Source organism: Acomys russatus, chromosome 6, assembly GCF_903995435.1.
Source record: "Acomys russatus chromosome 6, mAcoRus1.1, whole genome shotgun sequence".
NCBI lineage: Eukaryota > Metazoa > Chordata > Mammalia > Rodentia > Muridae > Acomys > Acomys russatus.
The window spans coordinates 87,988,466-88,010,644 of NC_067142.1; the positions used below are offsets into that span (position 1 = coordinate 87,988,466).

Below are 22,179 nucleotides of genomic sequence, written 5' to 3' on the forward strand. Positions count from 1 at the left end.
ATGCAGCACCACCACAGGCTCAGAAAGTGACCCCTCAGACTCTAAGAAAGTGACAGAAGAGTCACCTCCTCCACAACCTGACTCCTAGCTTCATTCCGCCCCCTTGCCTCCTGGCTGTTCCCCAAGCCAGTGCCATAGCACAGCCAACTCAGGTGGGCAGGGGGCCCTGGAGGCCAGCCTGAACTCTGCTGTTGAGCTAGACACTATTGGGGCTCTCTGAACTCCATCCCCACCTACATTATGAATCTTGTTTCTCTGTGCAAATGTTGTAACTGGTCCCGTGACCCCAAAGGTCACCTTTGCCAGATTTACATCAATAGACTCTGTGAGTTTGTGCTGACCCCGGCCTTCTAACTCCTGACACCCATGATCCCTTCCTTGTTGGTTATCAATAATTTTCATTCATTTCAAGAGATAAAGCAAATGACAGCTATTATTGCAAACACCAGAAAGACACATCAGAAAGCTGATCAAGAGTCAAATTACTGGGACAGTAGCTGGATGCTTTACCTCAAGCCAAATTTTCCTACCAGGGCAGAGAGCAACAGATAAAAACTACCTGTGGGCTGACGAGCATACCAACGTTCTTCCAGCTTTTTGTAACTAGTTATCTCCAAAGTTCAGCCATCTCAGGCCCTGTCCTCCCAGTTCGCCTCCTAGTGATTAAAGCTCTTTATCCAGTTTTCTTGGGCTTAACACTGGAGCCTATTACTGCATAGTTGGCAGACCGGGGAGCTCCTAGGGACTGTGGTTTCTGTTGGGCTGGCATTCATTCCTCCTGAGGTCTTGGGTTACCTTAATTTTAATGCAATTAAAGAAAAGAAAAATCAGTACGTTTTTAGCAGTAGTGGAAAGGGCTCTATCGACAGACACTTAATCATTGTGCTAAACGAGGTTAATTCCCACCCTTGGTCTTTAATACGCTTGGTCCTGGTATGAATTTTCAGCTGGTGCCACGGTCAGGTCACCTGGCTGCCTGTTTTAGTCAGAAGGCTCCCTCAGCTCTAATTTCTGCTTGTAACTGTTCACCCAGCCTCCTCAGGGGCCGAAGTCATTCTGATTGCAAAGCAGAGCCTTCAAGTGTGGAGTGTTGAGGGGACTTGGAGCCCGCCCTCACCCACTCTTTTGTTCTGATTCTAAACATGCCATGTTTCCCCATCTTAATTCCACCTCCTCCCTCTAAGACTGATGTTTGATGTGAAAAGTCGGGTGAGCTTCCTTCCTTCACTAAGTTTATTGGGACCAGGGAGTCAATGTAGGTCCTCTAACCGGAAGACAGGGATGCAAGGATGGAAGGGGGCAGAGCAATACAAGGAGAAGATATGTTAACCATCCATGTATGGTTTGGTGGCCCAAGACTATTGCTAAGTGACAGAGATGGAAGCCAAAGCTTATTAGCTTCTTGGTGGTCTTGGATAAGCCATCCCAGCTCTGAAAAATATATGTCCATTATATAGTTAAGACCTTCTCAAAGGCTTCTCTAGGCTGAGGAGTATTCTGCAAGCTTCTCCAAGGCAAGTGGCAATATTTAGAGCAGATCTGATATGACATAGGCCCTAGGAACATCTGGGCCAACCCCAGAGTAACATCCTCAGACACAGCAGGGGTATGGACCACAGGCCTGCCTGTGTTTTTAAGGACAGTACTAAAGCCCCAGAGCTCACTTAGAAACTCAGTCCTGGGAAAGTCAGATGGGTGACAGTTGTGATTTTGGTAGCTCCATCGCCATAAATACTAGGATGGGCTAACACTGGAGGCTCCATTTAACCAAGCCATGTTTTTAGTGCTTTCTCAGGAATTAACAAAGAGACTCGGCTTATGTTGACAAAGAGGAGGTATTCTATCTGAGCAGACAGATAACCCTACCTTTTTGTTTTGTTTTATTTTGTTTTGTTTTTGTTCGCTTGCTCATTCTCCTGGTTACTTCAGAGTGGAGCAGGCTATATACCGACCTGAGTATGGACTGCTAGTCAGGATGTTTCTCTCCATATAGGAAGCCATGGCCCCTTGCCCTGACTCTGGCTCTTCACCTGGACCAAAGGACAGATTGTGTGTCAAAGCAGATGAGCTGACCACCTGATGACTCTAGGGTCCTTCAGGATAGGGTTCTTGCTGCTCTTTCAAAGTTTAGGAGATGCCTCTAGGGTACTGCTTATGAATTCTGCCTTCCTCTGAGGGACACCTAACCTGCCCTTCACCTGATGCTTATTCAGTCTCCATTGTTCAGTCTCCATCTCTCACTATTGTCTCTTGTCAGAGGGCATAGCTTTCCCTTGTCCTGTCCCTGTTTGCTTTGCATTTGTACATGGAGCTCCTGCTTAGCAGGGTGCTCTGATTATAATGTTTGCAGGCACCGTTCATGCATGAGAGTAAGGACTGCTTCTTAGGGGTGCTGATACCCTTAGTGCCCCTTCACCCATGACTGCCCATGCGGAGGATCGTCTATGAAAGTTGGGTTAGTATTAGTAGTTTTGTCCAAATCCAATGAACTCTTCCGATGTGTCTTTATTGAGAAAGGGATATGGTAGCATCCACACAGCAGGTATTTTAAATTGAGTATTTTGTATGCATGTATGTATGTGCAGTGTGTGCATGCCTGGTTATGCTGGAGACAAGATGGCAGCACTGGGTCCCTACAATTGGTGTATGCTGGTTGTGAGCTACACTGCAATGTTAAGAACTAAGCCTGGGTCCTCTGGAAGAACACCAAGTTCTCTTAATGACTGAGCTGTCTTTCTAGCCCCTACGTAGCAGGTGTTTTTTTTTGTTTTGTTTTGTTTTGTTTTGTTTTTTTTAAGCCTTTCTTGGCTATTCCTTCTGGAAGCTACAGAGAAATGACCTCACTAGAACAGTCTCTCTGGTGCTGTGGCTACTTTTGTTGCCATTGGGCTTTTCCTAATCTACTTGGTAGTGATCTTGGAGGGGAGGGGTCTATGATGACTAGCATTGTTTTTCATTGCAGTCAGCCTCACCAAAATTCTACAAGATTGGCATTTCTATGTCATTTCATCTCACAAGACAGAACTTGGAATATGTTGTTTCTTTACAATTGCACAGGTAGGAGGCAATGTGTCTGGGATCCAAGCCCCACTGCCTCTCTCTGCCTAAGAGCTGAGTCACTTTCCCTACACCAGGTAGGCCTGGATGACCACCCATGCCCCTGCGCCTTCAGTCTGTGTATACCCAGACCCTGGCACACTGCTTTATAGAAGGTAGGTGCAAGCTAAGTGATTGATGAATGAATGAAAATACAGTTCCTCACCTTAAAGAATTTATTTACAATCTAGCAGTAAAGTCAATACATAAAGGGGCTAAAAAATAATAGCAATTCAAAAGATATATAACAGTCCCCCACAACTATACAAAGCTGTCACTACACTGTGTGAGATTAATTGCCAAATGAGTGATACAGATACTAAGTCTGTAGGGGCAGAATGGCTAGCACAGCCTCCTAGGAAAGCAAGGATGCATTTAGCACAGTATCAATATTTATAAAATTTCTACATGCAAGGACTTACAGAACTCCATCCAGGCTCCGAGTACGGTGAGTTTAGAGAGGAAAGACACATGGAAAGATAAATATATATATATATATATATATATATATATATATATATATATATATATATGATATTTCAAGAGCCAGTTTTGAGGTTCTAGAATGGTCCTTAGTGTACACAATGTCTTCTTCCACCAGCCACACAACACTGAGGACATGTATGGATCACAGAGGGAAGAAGGCAGCAACTGCCGAGCCAGCCAGATCAGCTGACTGAACCCAGGACAGTAAAAGGCTAGTACCGTAGCCACGCCTCCTTACAGCTATATAATGAGTTTGGAGTAGGTGGCTTGCTTGACCATCTCAGCACTTCAAAGACAAGGGCAAGATCTCTGTAAAGCTTGAGGACAACTCGGACTATGAAGAGGGTTCCAGGCCAGAAAGACCTACAGAGTAAGGCCCTGTCTCAAAACAGAAACAAAAATCCAGTTGCATGGAAGAAAGTGGGAGTCAGATTGTCCCCCTTTCTATTTAGTTGCCTATAGAGTCTCAGAGCTCTGCAGCCTCCACAGTCAAAGCAAAGTCCACAGTCTTGGGCAACATCAGATTAATTTGGAAGAGTAACAGAAAATATAAGACTTTTGGACCCACCAAAAACTGCTAGCTTAGTACCTACATTACATTAACATCTGTGGTGATTTGCAGGGGCTGGGGATATATCTCAGCTGTTAAAGTGCTGGCTGTTCTTCCAGAGAACTCGGGTTCAATGCCAGCACCCACACCAGCTCAAAGCTGTTTACAGACCAGTCTGAGATAATCAAAGCCACCTTTTGGCATCCATGGACATGGCACACACATGGTTCACAGATACACACGCAGGCAAAACGCACATGCATATAAAATAATTTTTTTAAATCAGAGAGTGATTTCTGTATATATCAAAGTGTGGGGAATTTTGATCCAGGACCCAAGAGGACTGTGCAGCTGGGAGCGTGGTCACCATTCCATGGGACCCTTCTCTGAGGTTGCAATCCTCTAGACAGTGATGAGCACAGCGTGAAAGGAAGCAATTCAGAATTCCTTTTCTATGTCTTCTTACATGTGAGTCGTGGGTAATTTCTTCTTCTCCCAGATTCCTGACTCACTCACCCCTGCAGCCGGCGTGTTGCTCCCAATCCCCCGCTTCCCAACAGCAGATAAATAAGAACTTCTCTTGCTACTCAGTCCCCTTAAATGTCAAATTCTCGTTGGAGCTGCTGGACATGCTGGGGAAAGAAAATTACCTGAGTGCTAAATATAGACTCTGACCCTCTTTCCCACGCAGCACGTTCCCCTGAGTCAGAGTTGGCAGCCAGGAAATGAGCAGAGGATGTTTGGCTTCTCAGATGGAGGAGATTGATCAGGTGAGAGCAGAAATGAGATCAACAGAACAGACACAAAACAAAAACAACAGCAGAAGGGAAGGCGCTGGCACTCGAGCGGGCCCCAGGAGCACCTGGCCAGGGTACAAAAGGGCCCTTGCAATGGCGGTGGGTTTCATTTTTCCAGTAAACATGCAAAGAGACGATGAAGCAGGGGTTAAATGTTGGCAACTTTCAACAGGAGACAAGACGCAGAGCCGTGGTGGTGAAGAACCATCAAAATGGTTTTCTGAGATGATTTTAAGAGGAAGAGAAAAACGTTTCCCCAAAATGAAAGCTAGCGGCACTCCCTATGGACGGTCTGCTGAAAAGTGAGGAGGGGCCTCCTCCTTCCCTTCAGCACAGTAAACTTGCTGTGCCTCTGCATGGTTCGCCTCAGGGAGCCCTCACAGCAGAGCCATGCATGCCTATAAATCCTCTTATGCCTAGGTAAGTTGAAGCTTAAGGAATTAGGGAACTTGTCAAATGGCCACGTGTTTATACTTATCTTGCCACCTATTGGTCTGTCTGTCTACGCATCTACCATTTACCTACGCATCTGTCATCCATTTGCCTTATATCTGTCTATCATCTATTTGTTGTCCTATTGTGTTATCTACGCATCTTCTATTAATCGCTATCTCTACCCATATTTAAATCTATCCGTCCATTTATTTCTCTTCGTCTCTATTTATCTTCTCCACCACCCCATTTTTCTCTTCATCTATCGTCTGCGTCTTTCTATGAATCTATCATCGCCCATCAGTTGTAACTCAATTGATGGAGTGCTTTCCTAGTAAGCTCAAAGCCCTGGCTTCAATCAGTGGTACAGCCTATAGTCTCAGTACTTCAGAGGCAGAGGCAGGAGGAGCAGAAGGACAAGGCCATCATTAGCTACACACTGACTTTACGACCATTCTGTAATCCTTGAGAATTTTTTCCCCTCAGGAAAATAAAAGTATCTTTTTAAAACGTCTAGGGCCATGTCACCGTGAACATGGCCAATGACCTCTGTCTGTCTCTCTCTTATACATAAACAGTTAGTACTAGGTATCTGCAGTCCGGTATTTGTGCGTTTACCTGCAACTCTATTAACTTATCACCACAAATAAAACTCACGTTGTTTTGCTATCATGCACTAATACGCAGAGTGGAGAGTATAGATGCTTTTGAACTGCTCCACATGCCCCCCCTCCCTAGGAAGGCAGAGCTGGAAATGCTGTCATTTTGTGATTTAGCTCCCAATCTGTAAACAATTGCCATACTGTTATCTAGTTGGTGCCACGTCTTTTCCAATCACGTGCTCTCCACTGGTGGTACCCAAGCACAAAACCGAAGAACTGTGTCTTTGCTATGCTGAGCCTTGCAGAGGGGTTACCCATGTTAGCTTTATTCAGGTCTGAATTTTAGCATTGCTAGCTGAGAGTTTAACATCACTGAACCAACAACACACAGCAATAAGGTGTCTATGAATAGAAACACACATGAAGCAAGATTATATCTGTCTCCCACATTTTCCTTTCGCCCTTCCCTCAACTCAACAAGCGCCTTCACAACTTTTCACTTGCTGGGCACCAAAAATAGTATGTATCTGGCATTGTTTATTTGTATTCTCTGCCTTTAGCCCCTGCCACCTTTTTGTTTTTCTCTTGGAGACCTTACAGAACGAGTTAGTGAGAATTATGGTCATAGAATGCTAGACCAAAAAGACTCCAGAGACTGTGGTGCATTCTTGTGGGGATAGGGAAGGAAGAAGAGAGACTTGATAAGAAGTCATGGCTTCAGGCTAGAGAGATGGCTCGGTGGTTAAGAGCACTGCCTGCTCTTCCAAAGGACCCGGGTTCAATTCCCAGCACCCACATGGCAGCTCACAACTGTCTGTAACTCCAAGATCTGACACTCTCATACTAAGGCACATAAAAATTAAAATTAAATAAAATATTTTTTTAAAAAAGAAGTCATGGCTTCCTAACAGCACCCCCTCAGGCTGTGGAGACTGTTACAAGCAGGTCATCATCTAACCATATGCAGGGCTGACTCTGGCCAATATTTTTATTGGCAGAGCTAGAGTGCATTCAAGGAAGTAGGTTACCTTCCTCATCCCCAGAGCCTCAGGCTGGCCTTGGTGACTCTTGACAGCAGAGAATCATTACAATCCTAACATTCTGTCCTGCAAGAGTCCACACTGTGCTGATGGCAGGAAACCTCACAAGCTCACTGCTCACAGTTAAAGACCTTGGGATTCAACTGCCATGCAATTGCTAAGCTGCAAAGGGCCCTAGTATGGGGGCAGCTCCTGCCTCGGCCTGTGTGTAGTCATTTGTGAGGACACTCTAACCAGGGCCTTACTTCTGCTTGTAATGTTTATCGAGGATTCTGGCGTGGGAAGATCCACCCCAGGGCTAGTGTGAAGAAAAGAAAGCACAGAGAAGCGAAGGCCCCTCTCTAGAACTTGAAAGTTTGTCGCCTAGTGAGCAGCTGCTGGGACACACTGGCCAGTGACCCTCTTTGCCTTTGAGCGTCCCCCTGCTGATGGATAGGGGAGCTGGTACCCTTCATGGTGTGGGTGTGCACTGTAAGGCTTGGTCACTCCTGCTGATGGATAGGATGCTGGTACCCTTCATGTCGTGGGTATGCTCTGTAAGGCCTGGTCACTCCTGCTGATGGATAGGGTGCTGGTACCCTTCATGGCGTGGGTGTGCTCTGTAAGGCCTGGTCACTCCCAGTGAGCCGCTTAGGATTTAGAAGGCACAGGTACAAAGGACCTAGCCAGATGTGCCTTTGTTTCTACAAACTTAGGAAATTCCCAAGAAATGTGGAATAAAAAGCCAGACTGGAGGAGTCTTTACTTCTTTTACTATCTCACCAATCTTTTACTAATAGACTTTAAATATATAACAGCCTAATCCTGGTTGCCCTTAAGACTTTCTCTTTTTTTTTTAAATTTAATTTTTAAGAACAGCCGAGGGCTAGGGTGTTTTTATTAAACTGAAGAAGATAATGCATGTGGAAAATGCTCCATAAATTGTAAAACACAGTTCTAGAGTTAATCATCGTCAGTGCCATCTTTTAACAGAAGCTGATCATCACTAGGAAGAGTCGACGAGCCTGCTTCCTGTTCAGCCAGTACTGTTCAGCCAGCCCCAGCAAAGCACACTGAGGCTGCTTCCTGTTCAGCCAGCCCCAGCAGAACACACTGAGCCTGCTTCCTGTTCAGCAAGCCTCAGCAGAGCACACTGAGCCTGCTTCCTGTTCAGCCTGCCCCAGCAGAACACACTGCTACTTTATGAACTAAGCAAGGTGAGCAGAAAAGGCAGCAAACTTTCTCATCCCTCAGAGATTTATTCATTCAACGAATATGTATAGAATAAATATTATTTGCAGGAATAACACTGGTGAGTTAAACAGGTTATGCCATTAAAAAGAAAAAAACCTTAAAGTTGTATAGGAAGAGAGACAAATTCCAAAAGTAAGAAAACCTATTACAAATTATGCTTAGCGTCATATAAAAAAATATAAAGAACAGTGTATCAGCAATGAAAACAGCAGAGGGCTTTAAATGGACTGGGAGAGAGGGCCAGTGCTAGTTCCATGCTTAGCAAGACTTTATTAGAAATATATTCATTGAATAAGTGAATAATGAGTCAATTAATTAATGGTTATTCAGCAGAAGTAAGATATAAACTGAGAACTAGAGGATAAATAGTCATGAAACAGCCTGGAGCTCTTGTTAAGCCAGGAGGAAGGCACCTGCTGCTATGAGGACAGAGCAGGTAGCTCCCACAGAGCATTGCAGGCCACAGGAAGATCTTCTAGCGCAGATGGCTACCCAAAACACTTTAATATGTAGGTGACTTAACCTTAGTAATCGCTGAAAGACTCGTGCTGGTTGTGCTTCAAGAAGGAGCTGATAGAAACCAGAGACGAGAGCAGAGTGCCCTCTGGCAATGACACCACCCATGTTGGGAGAGGGGCCAGTACAAACACAGGTGATCATGTGTTTGAGGTGCCCTGAGCTTCAAATGTAGAGGCTTCAGATGCTTAGTTGGAAGGAGATGGAGGAATACAAAACTGATCCCAGGGACTCTACCTTGTGTAGGTGAGGGGGTGCATGTGGGAACACTGGGGGAGGGATAGAGTGGGATGTGATGATAGTTTTAATTTGAAAACAGGAAAATACTTGGCATGGTGGTACATGCCTTTAATCCCAGCACTCAGGAGGCAAAGACAGGCAGATCTCTATGGAGGCAGCGTGGTCTACAAAGCAAGTTCCAGGACAGCCAGGGATGATACACAGAGAAATCTAGTTTCAAAAGGCCAAAGGGAAAAAAGAAAGAAGGAAAGGAAGGGAGAGAAGGGAGGGAGGGAGGGAGGGAGGGAGGGAAGGAAGAACGGAGGGAGGGAGGGAGGGAGGGAGGAAGGAAGGAAGGAAGGAAGGAAGGAAGGAAGGAAGGAAGGAAGGAAAGAAGAAATCTTAGTAAAAGAGCACAGCATGCCAGGTTGGAGGTAGGATCTGGGTGGAGCTAAGCTCCATAGTCGTGCTCACCTTCCAGGATACCTTGCATGTTCTGGTTGTACTAGTTTGCATTCCCACCAGCAATAAAGGAGTGTTCCTTTTTCTCCAGCACACAACAGGGACATATGCTCTACCATGTTCATAGCGGCCTTATTCATAATAACCAGAACATGGAAACAGCCTAAGTGTCCCTTAGTAGAAGATTGGATAAAGAAACTATGGTATATTTGCACTATGGAATATTATTCAGCTATTAAAAACAAGGAATTTCCGAAATTTGTGGACAAATGGATTGAACTAGAAATGATCTTAATGAGTGAGTTAACACTGAAGCAGAAAGAGTCAAATGGTATATACTCACTTATATCTGGACACTAGCCCAAGGGGCATGTCCCATGAAAGTCTTCACTTATCAGGAAAGTGGCAAAGAGGGGAAGACACTCTATTGGGACTTTAGGTGAGAGAAGCATGAGAGAATGGGGAAATAGAAGGATCCAGAGGGTCCTAAAAACCTACAAGAACATTATGATGGGCAGGTCTGGGCCCAGGGGTCCTGCTCAAACTATGGCACCAGCCAAGGACTATACGTGCAGTAAACATCAAACCCCAACCCAGATCTAGCTAATGGACAGGACATTCTCCACAGTTGAGTAGAAAGTGAGGACTGACTTTCACACGAACTTTGGTGCCCCAAATTTGACCATGTCCCCTGGATGGGGAGGCCTGGTTGCACTCAGAGGAAGGATAACAGGCTACCAAGAAGAGATTTGATACATTATGAGCATATACAGGGGGAGGAAGTTTCCCCTCAGTCACAGTCATAGGGGAGGGGAATAGGGTGAAAGCAGGAGGGAAGGAGGAATGGGATAATTATTGAGATGTAATATGAATGAATTAATTTAAAAAAAGGAAGAAAATGGTTCTGTAAAGGTCAAAGAGCACAGTCTAGCATGGGTGCCCACACAGGAGTCTTGAGGGTAAAAGGGATAATCTGATTTCAAGATTCAACTGTAGGCAACATTGTTGTTGTTGTTGTTGTGGTGGTGGTGGTGGTGGTGGTGGGGTGTGTGTGTGTGCATGTGTGCCTGTATTCACTTGCACGTGTGTAGCTGTGTCTACAAGTGTGTATGTATACCTACTTGCATATAGAAGCCAGAGATCAAACTCAGGTATTACTCCTTAGAAACGGTCCAATATATGGTTTCTCATTTGCCTATAACTTGTCAAGTATACTAAGTGAGGCCATGGGGACCCCAAGAATTCACCTGTATCTGCACCCTCAGCACTAAACCCAAGACTTATCCTTGCACAGAAAGCTATTTTATCAACTATCTTCCCTGGCCTGATTTTTAAACATTCTCTTTGGCTCTTAATCGACACACAATCTACAGGTAAACTGAGATGTTTGCATATACGTACATGCTGTGTAATGATCAAATCAAGGCAGTGAGAACACCCATCACCTCAACCATGCATAATTTCCTGGTGGCAAGGACATTCAAAGTCTCTCCCAGCTGCTTTGAAACAGACAGTACATTGTTGTTAATTACAGGTGCCCTGCCACAACAGCTCTGGAGGACTCATTCCTGGATTCCAGGCTCTGCCCTTTCCCCTGCCTGTGGCTCTCTCCATTTCCCTGTCCTGCCCCTCCTCAGGACTTGGTAAGTGCTGTTGTCATTTAAACTAAGCCATGATCACTTGCTTATTGCCCCCATACCATCTGTTTAATCACTCTCTTACTTTTTCTAATGACATTTTGGGAGCTCCTCAAGTATGTGGTAAAATACATATAAAACTGTTCATGTCACTGACATGATCCAGAGGTATTGAGTGATACACGCTGCTTTATAACTCATCTTGCAGAATGTAGAATCCTCTCCAGATTCCCCAGCTCTCCCTCACCTCTCTCCTGTGTGATAATCCCTTAACCCTAGATTCTGTATCGTTAGTATCTTTATGAGGAAAGCAATGCCTTGACCTGGGTGGAGTCCTGCAGCAGGTAGAGAGAGAAGAGCTGACTGAAGGACTGTCTCCAGTGAGGACCAGCTGTGCCATGGGGACCAGACCTGACAAATGCTCTGGAGTGACATGACCCGCAGGGACCCTGACACTGGAGGTCACAGCTGCTTTCATAGCACCACTGTGCCCCACAGAAGCCTGGATATGTATGCGTGTTTTGAGTTGTATTTCACACAAAATACAACTCATCAACTTAAATTGCCCAATGCAGTGGCTTCACCATAACCACAGGGTCCACAGCTGTCACCCCAATCGATTACCCCAGGAATAAGCCTGCATCAGGCAGCTAAGCACTTCCATCCTCTTTTTCGCCTCACCCCAGCACTACGCTGAGTGCCAGGAAGCCACTTGTCTCTTTTCTGTGTGGGATTGCATCCTCTGGGCACTTCATACCCTACACCATCTCACTCTCATGCCCACTGTGCCCTAGGAATCCATTTTAGCAGTGATGTACAGCCTTTTATAGGACTTCCCCTATTAAGCAGAGAAAACAGCAGCTTGACCCCAAATCATACCAGGAGGATGGCAGTGCTGGGCAGGCTGTAAAATAATCTCTCCAGGCCACAGGCTCCCCCAGGGCAAGGGGACAGGAGCCCCAGAATTTCTAGGGCATTGCTTTCTGGAAAAACAAGGGTCGTTCCTGTCACTAGTCATCGTGTAGGGCTCAGTGATCCATGTGACAGGAAAGCCTCGGGCCTATAAAGATTTCAGGTCACAGTTCTCCATCCGTTGAAAGACAAGGTGTAGGAGACACAACCAGGTTAAAACCAAGAACCAGGGGTCAAGGCAGAACTGTGGTCACAGAGTGCTTCCAGAAGTCTCTTGTTGAAGCCAAGAGACTAGCCTCTTCCTTTGGACAAATCATGAACGGTCCCTCCTCATCTCTAAGTGAGACAGTTCACCAAGCACTCGGATACTCTGTCCTTCACTCAGTTCCCACACAGCACTGTCCATCTGCTTTCTTGGATCTTGCCCTCATTGGTGCTGCCAGATTTTGACTTCCCTAAGTTATGACACATGTGGTCTTTTCTCCCTCCTACTTTCTCCGAACTCTTTTCCCCTCTGCACTGCAGAGTTGCTACCTAAGGAAGGCCACCGGTGAACCCTGTGCACAGGGGGTACATGGTGGGCATCAATGAAAGGTGTAGTGCTTACGACACCCGATTTTATAGAAAGAGAATCAACCAAGTTTGACAGTTCACACAAAGGCGCGTCTGAGATGCCATACACACAGCTCTCTGAGCCGTGGAGTGATATTTCTCCTTTATCTGTAGAGTTATGTGGGGACAGTGACCTTCATGGTTAATTATTAGGGGAGGTACAGTATTTTAGAACTTAAGCACAATGAAATGGGCCTGGGGAGATGGTCCGGTTAGTGAAATGCTGGCCATACAAGCCTGAGGGTCATACAAGCATGAGGGTCCAAGTTCCAGGCCCAGAACTCATGTTTTTAAAAAAAGAATCAAGTGCAGTCGTACGGTCTTTCAATTGCAACAGTGGGGAGGGAGGTGGAGACAGGTGGAGTGTAGAGGCTTGCTGGCCAGCGCAGCCAAGTCCAGTGACCTCCAGGCTAGTGAGAGACCTTGTCTCAAGAAATACAGTGGATGGAACTTGAAGAATGACAGTGGGGATGGTTCTCTGGCCTACACACACACACACACACACACACACACACACACACACACACACACACACAAATACATTAACACATGTACACACACACACACACTCACACACATTCACCCAAATACATTAACACATGTGTATACACACACACACACACACAAATACATTAACACATGTATACATACACACACACACACACACACACACACGGCATGCACGAACTCACTAAGAAAATGTATTCAGAGAAGTTCAGCCTGACACAGGGCTCTTCTGGCTGGTTATTACTTCCTTTCTAAAATGGCAGTGGCAAGTCTTGTCTTAGGATGTTTCTGTGACTATAAGGCAAAATTAATACACTTCTGTGACCATCACAGATGCTGAGTTAGAAGGTAATGATTATGACTGCCAGCATGAAGTCTGAGACCGATAGTCATAGCTACAGAAATCCTCATGTATACCCTTAGCGTTTTATTTATGAATATGTATAACTTTAGGGCAATAGCATATTGAGGTGGGACAGCAGAAGAGATACCACATACTGAGAGATGAAAGGATGCTGAAGGATGCTGCAACTTGAGGGTGAAGTGGCAGAGAAGTTTTTGTTTGTTTGTTTGTTTGTTTTTACTTCAGAGTCATTTCTCCACCGATAAAGGCCATGCTTTTTCTTTTTCTTTCTTTTTTTCTTTCTTTCTTTCTTTCTTTTTCTGGCTACCTATGCATTTGTATCTTGTAGACACTGAGGGTGGGAAACCTACATTTCTGTGGTCAGGGCAGCCCAGAATTCTGCTGTCTGCTCCCTCTTGCTTAGTTGCCTCCCTGAGCCTGGCCATAATTCAAACTCGCAGCTCTCACACTTTCCTGAAGCTGGATTGAGTGTGTTTCAGGACCAGGTTTTGATAGAGGAAGCATGTGCATTTATTACACTTTGATGTGTCAGCACTTGTCCACACATGTCTCCTTTTGCACATGTGGGAAATGAGGGCCTTGAAGATGAAGTGTTTCCTCTTGCTTCAGCCACACCCGCCTTGAGGAGCCTCGTCACTCTGCACTCATCTGGTGTTTATGGGAATATCAGCTGTGGCTCCGCCGACATTCCCTGACCATTATAATGCAGTTACTGTAGATAATGCTCTGTGAGTGCAGTATGTTATCACCACTTTAACAGCCTGACACACGATCAGCTCATATTATCACTTAAATGAATCCATTAAGCAGCTAGAGACTTCCAGGAGTCTCAAGCAAAAGCGCCAGATGGGCCAGCCTGAGCCACTTTCAAGGCAGCCAGCCTCTTCTGCTGGAGAAGACTGCAGCCTACCTGAGGGCCACATAACTTGCCCAGAGACTTTTGAAACTATTTTACTCAGGGGCTAAGGAAGAACCTCTCAACTCAGACCAAAGGAAAACATTTCGGTGTCGCCTCACCTGTCCTTGAAACCAAAAGAGGGACTAGTACTGGACACTGTATTTGCCCTTGGCTTGACCTCACTGGCTGCCTAAGGGGTCTGACAGGTAGGGTGCTGAAAGCAGCAGCCCTTACCTGTGAAGGGCACCAAGTCTGCAAACTTCCTGCCTTTTATCCGATCTTTCAACGCTTTCGGTAAAATCAGCACTGTCATGTTTCCGTTAGGCAAGGCAGATGTGACCTGCTCCACCTCACAGGATAGACAGGAGAGGATGAAATGACACAGTGAGCCGCTGACTCTGTTACACTGGGAACTTTCCGTGGGGAGGACCATGTGTGGAAAACTGTCTCCAGTGGCATGGAACTTAATCCCTAAGCCCTGCACACACCAGAGCTCTTACTCATTAGGATTGTGGCTTGAGTGGAGCACGGCTCTCTGAATCCAAACCCATTGGCTGATCAGAGGTTGGGTGTGAAAAACTGGATATGATAAAGTTTTAGAGTAGTAAAGTTTAAGTTGCCACAAACCAGCAAATGAGTTGTAGACAAGTTTCCCTAGGGCAGAGGACAGTGCTCTGGTCAAAGGAGATTTTGAACTGTAGCTCAAACATGGAAAATCTGTCTCCTCATAGATTTTCAGACTTGAGTGATAAAGGCAGAGAAGATTTCATGAGTGAGAGGAAGAAGGCCAGGGTGACCTCTCTCTTGTACTGTTGAGGATACCTGTCCTTTGCCCTAGTTCCTTCAGGAGCCCTCAGCCCATAAGTGACCTTTCCTGAGGTACACAGTGCCCCGTAAAGACAGAAGCTTATCGTGTGGAGCCTGGAACTCTTAACAGCCTTCACCAACCATGAACACACATGTTCCAGTGGCTTTGTTTCTCCCTCTCATTTCAACCAGTCTTAAGTGTGTTTTAATTTTCTTTCTGTATTTTTTGTGTTTCTTACAAGTCAAGAGGAATGAAAAGAGGATGACAAATGGGAGCTAAAGGATACTGCAACACACTGTATCTGCTTTGCTGTTGCTCCAGACACATTACTGGCAGGAAATGCTATCTTCCTGGCAGTAAAGAGGCAGGAGAGCAGTACTGGAAGACAGAATGCAAATCCCTCCAGGACCAGCTAGGTCCCAGGCTTTGCAACCTCAGAATCCTGGAAGATGCAGGACAAGGCTGGTCCTTGCAGCATCCCACCCCATCCTACATTTTACAGCTTCTCTTAGCAAAGAAGAGCCAATGACAACTTTCTGGGTCACAAAACCCATTCTGAGACTATCTCTTACATGAGAGGCAAAGGCGCTCACTGATGATGCCCAGACAAGAGGACTGAAGGGGACCAGTCCCTGCACCAGAACAGGTTTGCCCCTCTGTAACTAATGGGGTAAAAAAAAAAAAAAAAAAAAAAAATACAAGGCACTTCCTCTGCTCTGCAGCCTGCACCACCACATAAATTGAAACAGACAGAATTACCATTGATACAAATTAAAAACAAATAAAAAGGGTACACAGAGCTGATTCTGAGAGTTCAAACTCCATTACCGGCTGATTTACTGAGCAGTGACCTGTGATTGTTGCAGAGAGGGGAGAGAGGTGAGGAGCCTCTGTGAATCCCATCAGCCCCATCTCCACATGCCATACCAGTCAATAAGCTATTTAATTTAATGGGAAATGGTATTGACGAGCCAGAGAATGCAGCTCACAAAAGATGCAGCTGCAAGAAGCAGATAAAGTCTTCAACCCGGCCTCCTTCTCGGGGTGTCCACCCCTCTGCGTCACCTCTGTTGGAATCAGCATGAGATCCATGGAACTTAGAGGACGCTGTGGTCCCATGGGGACAGTGCTCGGGAAGGATTACTGACCATGAGAGATAGAAATAGTGAAACAGTGAAAGGGGGGGAGGGGTCTGAGATTGCTGAGAAAATGGGAAAAAGAGCTTCCAAATCAAATGACTTTTAAGAGAAAATGTGTCCCCAGCAAGGGGACGATCAGTCCTTCTGGGGGAAGCTGCCAGGTACCCCCTAGAGAAAGGAACCAGTCAACTTCTTGTGCACTCTTTGTAGGGCCAGACCCAAACTGCAATGCTCCCAGAACCTTAGGTGCTCTTCTCCCTCCACAAAACTGAACTTGGGGAAGCCAAGGTCACACAGGTCATTGCAGCTGGGGTGAGAAGGCCGGGAGACCAGAAACAGTCAGAGTCTGGGAGAATATGAGAAAGACTGGAGCTCAGTGCCTCCCACACACAGGCTTGGAAGGGTCGGCTCTAGAGATGATGCTGCTGAGGTAAGAGGCAGTGTGGCTGAGCAGAGCACTGTGGAGCCAGTGAAATCCTACTACCTGAAGAGTGCCTTGGGTGCGAACAAACATCAAGGGATGGATGTAAACTGTTTACAGTTACAGCATGTACCATGTGGTCAGTCCAAAACATAAAGTTCTGAGATTTTTCCCCCTTCGGAAAAAAGGTGGGGTTTTTGTTGTTGTTGTTTTGTTTTTGTTTTTGTTTTCAATTTCTGGAATAATAATTTCACAAATAAAAGATAAAAAGCAACTTATATAAAACACAAAATAAACAGAATATGAAGGTACAGCCTATGCCATAATAGCTCTAGTGCTACCACCTTTAAAATACATTGGTTCCCTTGGATTCACATAAACCTGAGGCTCTTGTAATACAGTCCCCTGTATTTTACAAGAGGAAACAAAGATTCAGAATTCATACTCAGTCACATAGCAATATGTAAGTGAGGCAGATGCAGATGAGGTCTCTCCTGAATTAACACGTGACCAGAGTCCCAAGCGTGGACTTTGTCCATGTCATGGTAAATGCTGTGAAGGCACGTGTTGGGCTTAATGATGCTTAGTCACCATCAATGCACTTGTGATAAACGCTTCACACTGCTCATTGTCTGAGGAGAAGCTGGCCACAACATAGAGAGAAATACAGAGCAGAAGACACACAGTGTATGTAGTTCAGCAATCAAGGCATACTGTGCACTAATGGCCACTGTGAGAGACGACTTTCCCAATATGATGGGCTGTGTATAGTAAGCTTTATCTTGCACCTCTTAGTAAAGGAAGTTGGTTGGTGTGTGTTAGTGTGTAGCCTGTGCTAAGTACTTTGTACACACATCTCTGTCTCGTCCTCAGTGTACCACATGAGGAAGCACATCTTGTAAGAGGTCTTCTTCAAGGCTGCCAAATACAAATAGCCAAAACACTAGGAACGTAACATTAATATAATTCCTGATTTTTTGTGGTTCTTCTTGCTGTATGTAGTGTATACACACACACACACACACACACACACACACACACACACATTCTAGCTTTATAAACACATGGGCTCTGTGGATGAACTCATGTATGGAAGCAACACTTTTTGAGATGAGTAACCCTAAGTCCCCAGCATCTTCATAAGTATACTAACAGAGAACTGCACAACTTACCTGGAAATTGCACTGCAGAATTTTGAAATTACTGAGAAAAAAACTGAAGTTCCAATTGTTGCTCAGAACTCTGAGAACGATTCTAACTGAATGAATCTCTCAGACTCAGCTGTTGTTTAAAAGCTAGCCAGTGAATTTCTGCATTTAAAAGTAATAGTTTCTCAAAATTATAAGGTGTTCTATCACTTTTTCTATTGGCCATTTTTAGGGGAGGGACATTATACTATGGAATTCATCTTAACTTTGTAAGTCACTTCCAAGTTTACAACACCTTTTACTTCAAAATTGTTTCTTAAAAGTATGGTGGTGATACAATATGGGTTGAGGGACGCAGTGGCCAGTGAGCAAGAGCTCTGGGAGTATATGTGGGCACTACCTGAGAAGTTCCAGGGTTTGAGGAGAGAGTATGAAAGGGCTGCTCAGGAGAGCTGTCTCACAGACTAACACTTATCTAATGTGCATGGAGGGTGCTGCCTGGGGTTCTAGGTGCCTATAATCACTGGCTTCTACCAGCACTAAAGACAGACATTGTTCTTATTTATTCTTTTAAAGATGAGGAGATTGATGCCAGGAAAAGTAGCTTTCCCAAGGGTAATGCAACAAAGAAACAAAAGATGAGATTTGCATGCAGTTTCTGGCTCCAGAGACCACAGGACAGATCATATACCTACAGCAAGGTCAAGGTCACAGCCACTGCCTGGAGGTTACCAAGAGCCAGGGATAGTGTAAAGTATCATGTTGTTTGTGTATTCTTGAGTTGGGGGCATGTGTACCTGTATATGACATGTTCCTTGCAAGATGGAGGCCAGAGGTAGACCCTGGGTGGTCTTCCTCACTCACTCCCCACTTTATTTTTGAATCAGGGTCTCTAACTGAACTGAGCGCTCACTAATTTGGCTAGGTTGGCTCCCAGCAAGCTCCCAGAATCCCCCTGTCTATCTCTCCAGTGATGAGACTACAAATGTGTGATGCTACATCTGTTGCTTTGTTTGTTTGCTCCTTTGTTTTTACACGAATTCTGGGGGAGTTTTCTGACTTACCTCTCTTTCTAGATGAATTATAGCCTTTAAATATCAAAAAATCCCTTCTTAGAGTATGAAAACTGGTGTTTGGGGTAGTGACGGTGGAAGGGACTGAAGAACAAGGAGAAATTTTTTAACAACTTAAGGCAGGAGCATATTAGTACACAAGGAGACTTATACCACAAGGCAAGAAGAAGAAATTTATCCCTGGGGTTTCTAAAGACTGTTAACATGTTAGCATCAACCACAAAAGGATCTGAGAGTCTGGGTATCAGTGGCTGATACAATGAACTCTGCCGAGTCCTTGGGTTCATAAAGCATGCCGGGTAAAATAGCTATTTTGATGCTATAGTCAAGTCAAGCTGGGTCACTACAAGGAGCTGACTCCTGTCTTACACTTATGAAGGACAGGGGTTAGAACTTGAACCCAGATCTGACCCCAAACCCCATGCCTTTCAAATTATCTCAGAGTACCCGTCCTCCCATCTCTAACCAAGGAGTCAGATTTTAACCTTCGATTTCGTACCTCTATACCATGGTGTATAGCCTCAGTGTCCTCTGACCGGTCTATATGTTAATGGTTTGGTCACAAGTTTGATGTAAAGATAGGAGGTAGTGGAACCTATACTAAGACAAAGCCATGTGGGGTGGAACAAGTCAATGGAGATGAAACAGCAATGCTGTTGAAAGTGACACTGGCACCCTGTCCCCCAACTCTCGTCTTCCTTGCATTATCCACATCCACACCTCTACAGCCCAGCAGGAACACTTCCCTGGGTAGATCACCATGGCTCAGGAGCTCACTCATGCTTTTGGAGGCATGAGTGAGCACTTGGTACTCCTTAGCATGGGCGCACGGGGCAGTTGTACGATAGACCACTATTCTCATACTCAGGGTGGGGTTTCAGCCTTTCTCAGAGATGGATTACCGCCAAGTCTACTTCTAGGGCTGTGTGGGATTGCCAGCAAGCAGACTAGCCATTTCTTTCTCTACCACAATCATATCTGGGTCTACTTCACTGAGAGTGCTAGGCCTAACTTCATCTGTCAGTTCCCATGATTCTACAGCACAGAATCTATCTTTACAGCCACTTCTGTTTACAGACATTTGCCTACCTCAATAACAGGAGCCCTCCCCTTAAGCACCTGAGGGGGGCACAGCACTTCCTGCATTCTTCAAGCTAGGTTGGTCTCCCTCCTTGCATAGGAAACACTTATTCTCCTCAGTGCCTTTGTGCAGAGGCCTGTGTGAGTCAGGATCAGGTGGAGTGAAGGAGCACTTTGTAGGCCAGGGAATAATGGTGCAAGGACTGGCCAGCCCCAGCTGTGTCTGAGAGCTTTTGTGAGCCCTTGTAGCATGTTCTAGCAGCATGAAGAGCCCCTTAAGACAGATTTCTATGGCAACAGACAGTGTCCAAGAGATGAAAGTTGTGTTCTGAATGACAGCAGTTTCTTGAGAGCCAATAAAGAAGAGTCTCTTAAAGACGTGGTGCATAGGTGGCCCTGGGGGACTGGCAATGAGAAGTGAGGTTGAAGCCAGGTTAGAGATGGAGCAGAACACTTCTCCCCGAAGATCCAAGTTACACAAGAGGAGAAACCCTACAAAGTAAGTGCAAACCAGGAAGCCAGTGATGGAGGTGGGCAGCACACATGCATCCAGGCCTGGATGTAGGCCTGATCCTACTCTGTGTTCCACCCTTCTTTGCGAACCTGGAAATAGATCAGTGTTTATCAGAAAAGATGAAAGATTTGGCTTGAATTAACTCTAGCAACAAAGAACAGAGAGATTATTAGCATCCCTCCCATTTTGACACACTTAGGATCTGCCTCCCTCCTGGGTGGCTTTTGTCCAGTCAGTCCTGGCTGGTGGTTAGCCCGCTGTAAACCATGGATTTTCCACAATAAAAAACATTCAAGCACTGTGCCTCGCTAGAGACCAATCTGAGATAATAACTGTGAATATGTTTTGTAAATGGTGAAACATTAAGCTAGCATTTACCATAATGTTCTCTGTAGAACATTAATTCCATGGGATATTAGTAAGATTCTCAAGTCAAACACCAACAATCAAGTAAAGAGGCGGTAGCTGCTGTTTTAATTGTAGGATTTGAATTGACTATAGAACTCTGTGCTGCAGAGCCATCTTGAATGATTGAAGTTTTCGGAGTTCATGCTGGGAAACCAGTGGTTTTCCTCACCTACTCTGAAGTTCAACTTAAAAGCTCCTGAACTAAAATAATGAACTTCATGGATCAGGAACCAAGGCAATGATGCTTTGTTGGAGGGGCCGTCAGAAACATTTTCCTCCTGTTTCTAGCATATCTAGTGTGCCTCATACATGTGCAAATTCTCTTTCCCTACTGTATAACAAGTATACGCTACTTTGTCCATGTCTCCCACACACTGACACACAACCACAGTACACACCACCCTCTGAAGAGCCTGACCCATCAGGATTGTCAAGGGCTTGACACATAGCTGGAATCAAGCAAGCAGCTGTCAGAGCTGGGTTCTCTCTACTCCAGTTTTCTGATACTTTTTTTTCTCTTGAGCAACAGCAAATCCAATTTGAAAAACCAAGCAATACTTAAGAAAGTCTGCCTTCACTGGGGAAACAGCTGTCCCTTCCCAGAGGAGTACTGAAAGGCTGCAGTTGAGGTGTGCGTTTCTCTTCAACAAAAGAATCTTCTCAAACTATCCTCAGCTGAGGGATGGGCCAAGTGTGTCAAGGGCAGGGACACTCTGCTGAGTCTAGACCTGAATTGTGGCTACGGTGCTCAGCGCCTAGCACAGAAGGCTGTTGAGAGGGTCAGGACAGCAGAGTGCTTGACTAGGTCTCAGTTGCACCATAACATGTTGTTAACTCTTTAGTTTTAACCAACCCATCTTCACAGACACACAAGAGTCCATTCAAGTGCTATTTGAGAAGGCATCATCTGGATACAGATTTAGTCTAAGGTAACTGTCGTTAGAGATGTTTGACAACACATGGATACTTTCTCTGTGACCTCTGACAAGGTCAAATATTTGTCATTTCTTGAGTTGCAGTATGAATTCAGAATCCTGACACTGGAATTACCGATTCTCCATTTTAAAGAATTTCATTGGCATGCTGCTACGTCTTTCCAAATTCTACTGTATTATGTTGAGCAAACTCACTGTTTTTTTTTTTTCATAAACTCTACAAATGGAAAAATAACATGGACATAAAAACAGCTTGCATTTGCCCAGACTTCCAGAAAACTCTAAGCTAC

At 45.1% G+C, this 22,179-nt stretch overlaps 1 long non-coding RNA gene across 1 annotated transcript in view; it reads right to left on the minus strand.

Moving 5' to 3' along the window:
- Positions 1 to 260: 260 nt before the first annotated feature.
- Positions 261 to 22,179, minus strand: part of LOC127191050 (uncharacterized) — a 47,920-nt gene continuing 26,001 nt past the window's right edge. Inside the window, exon 4 of the long non-coding RNA XR_007830816.1 lies at positions 261 to 795. This is a non-coding gene — a long non-coding RNA (uncharacterized LOC127191050). The remainder of the gene's footprint in view (positions 796 to 22,179) is intronic.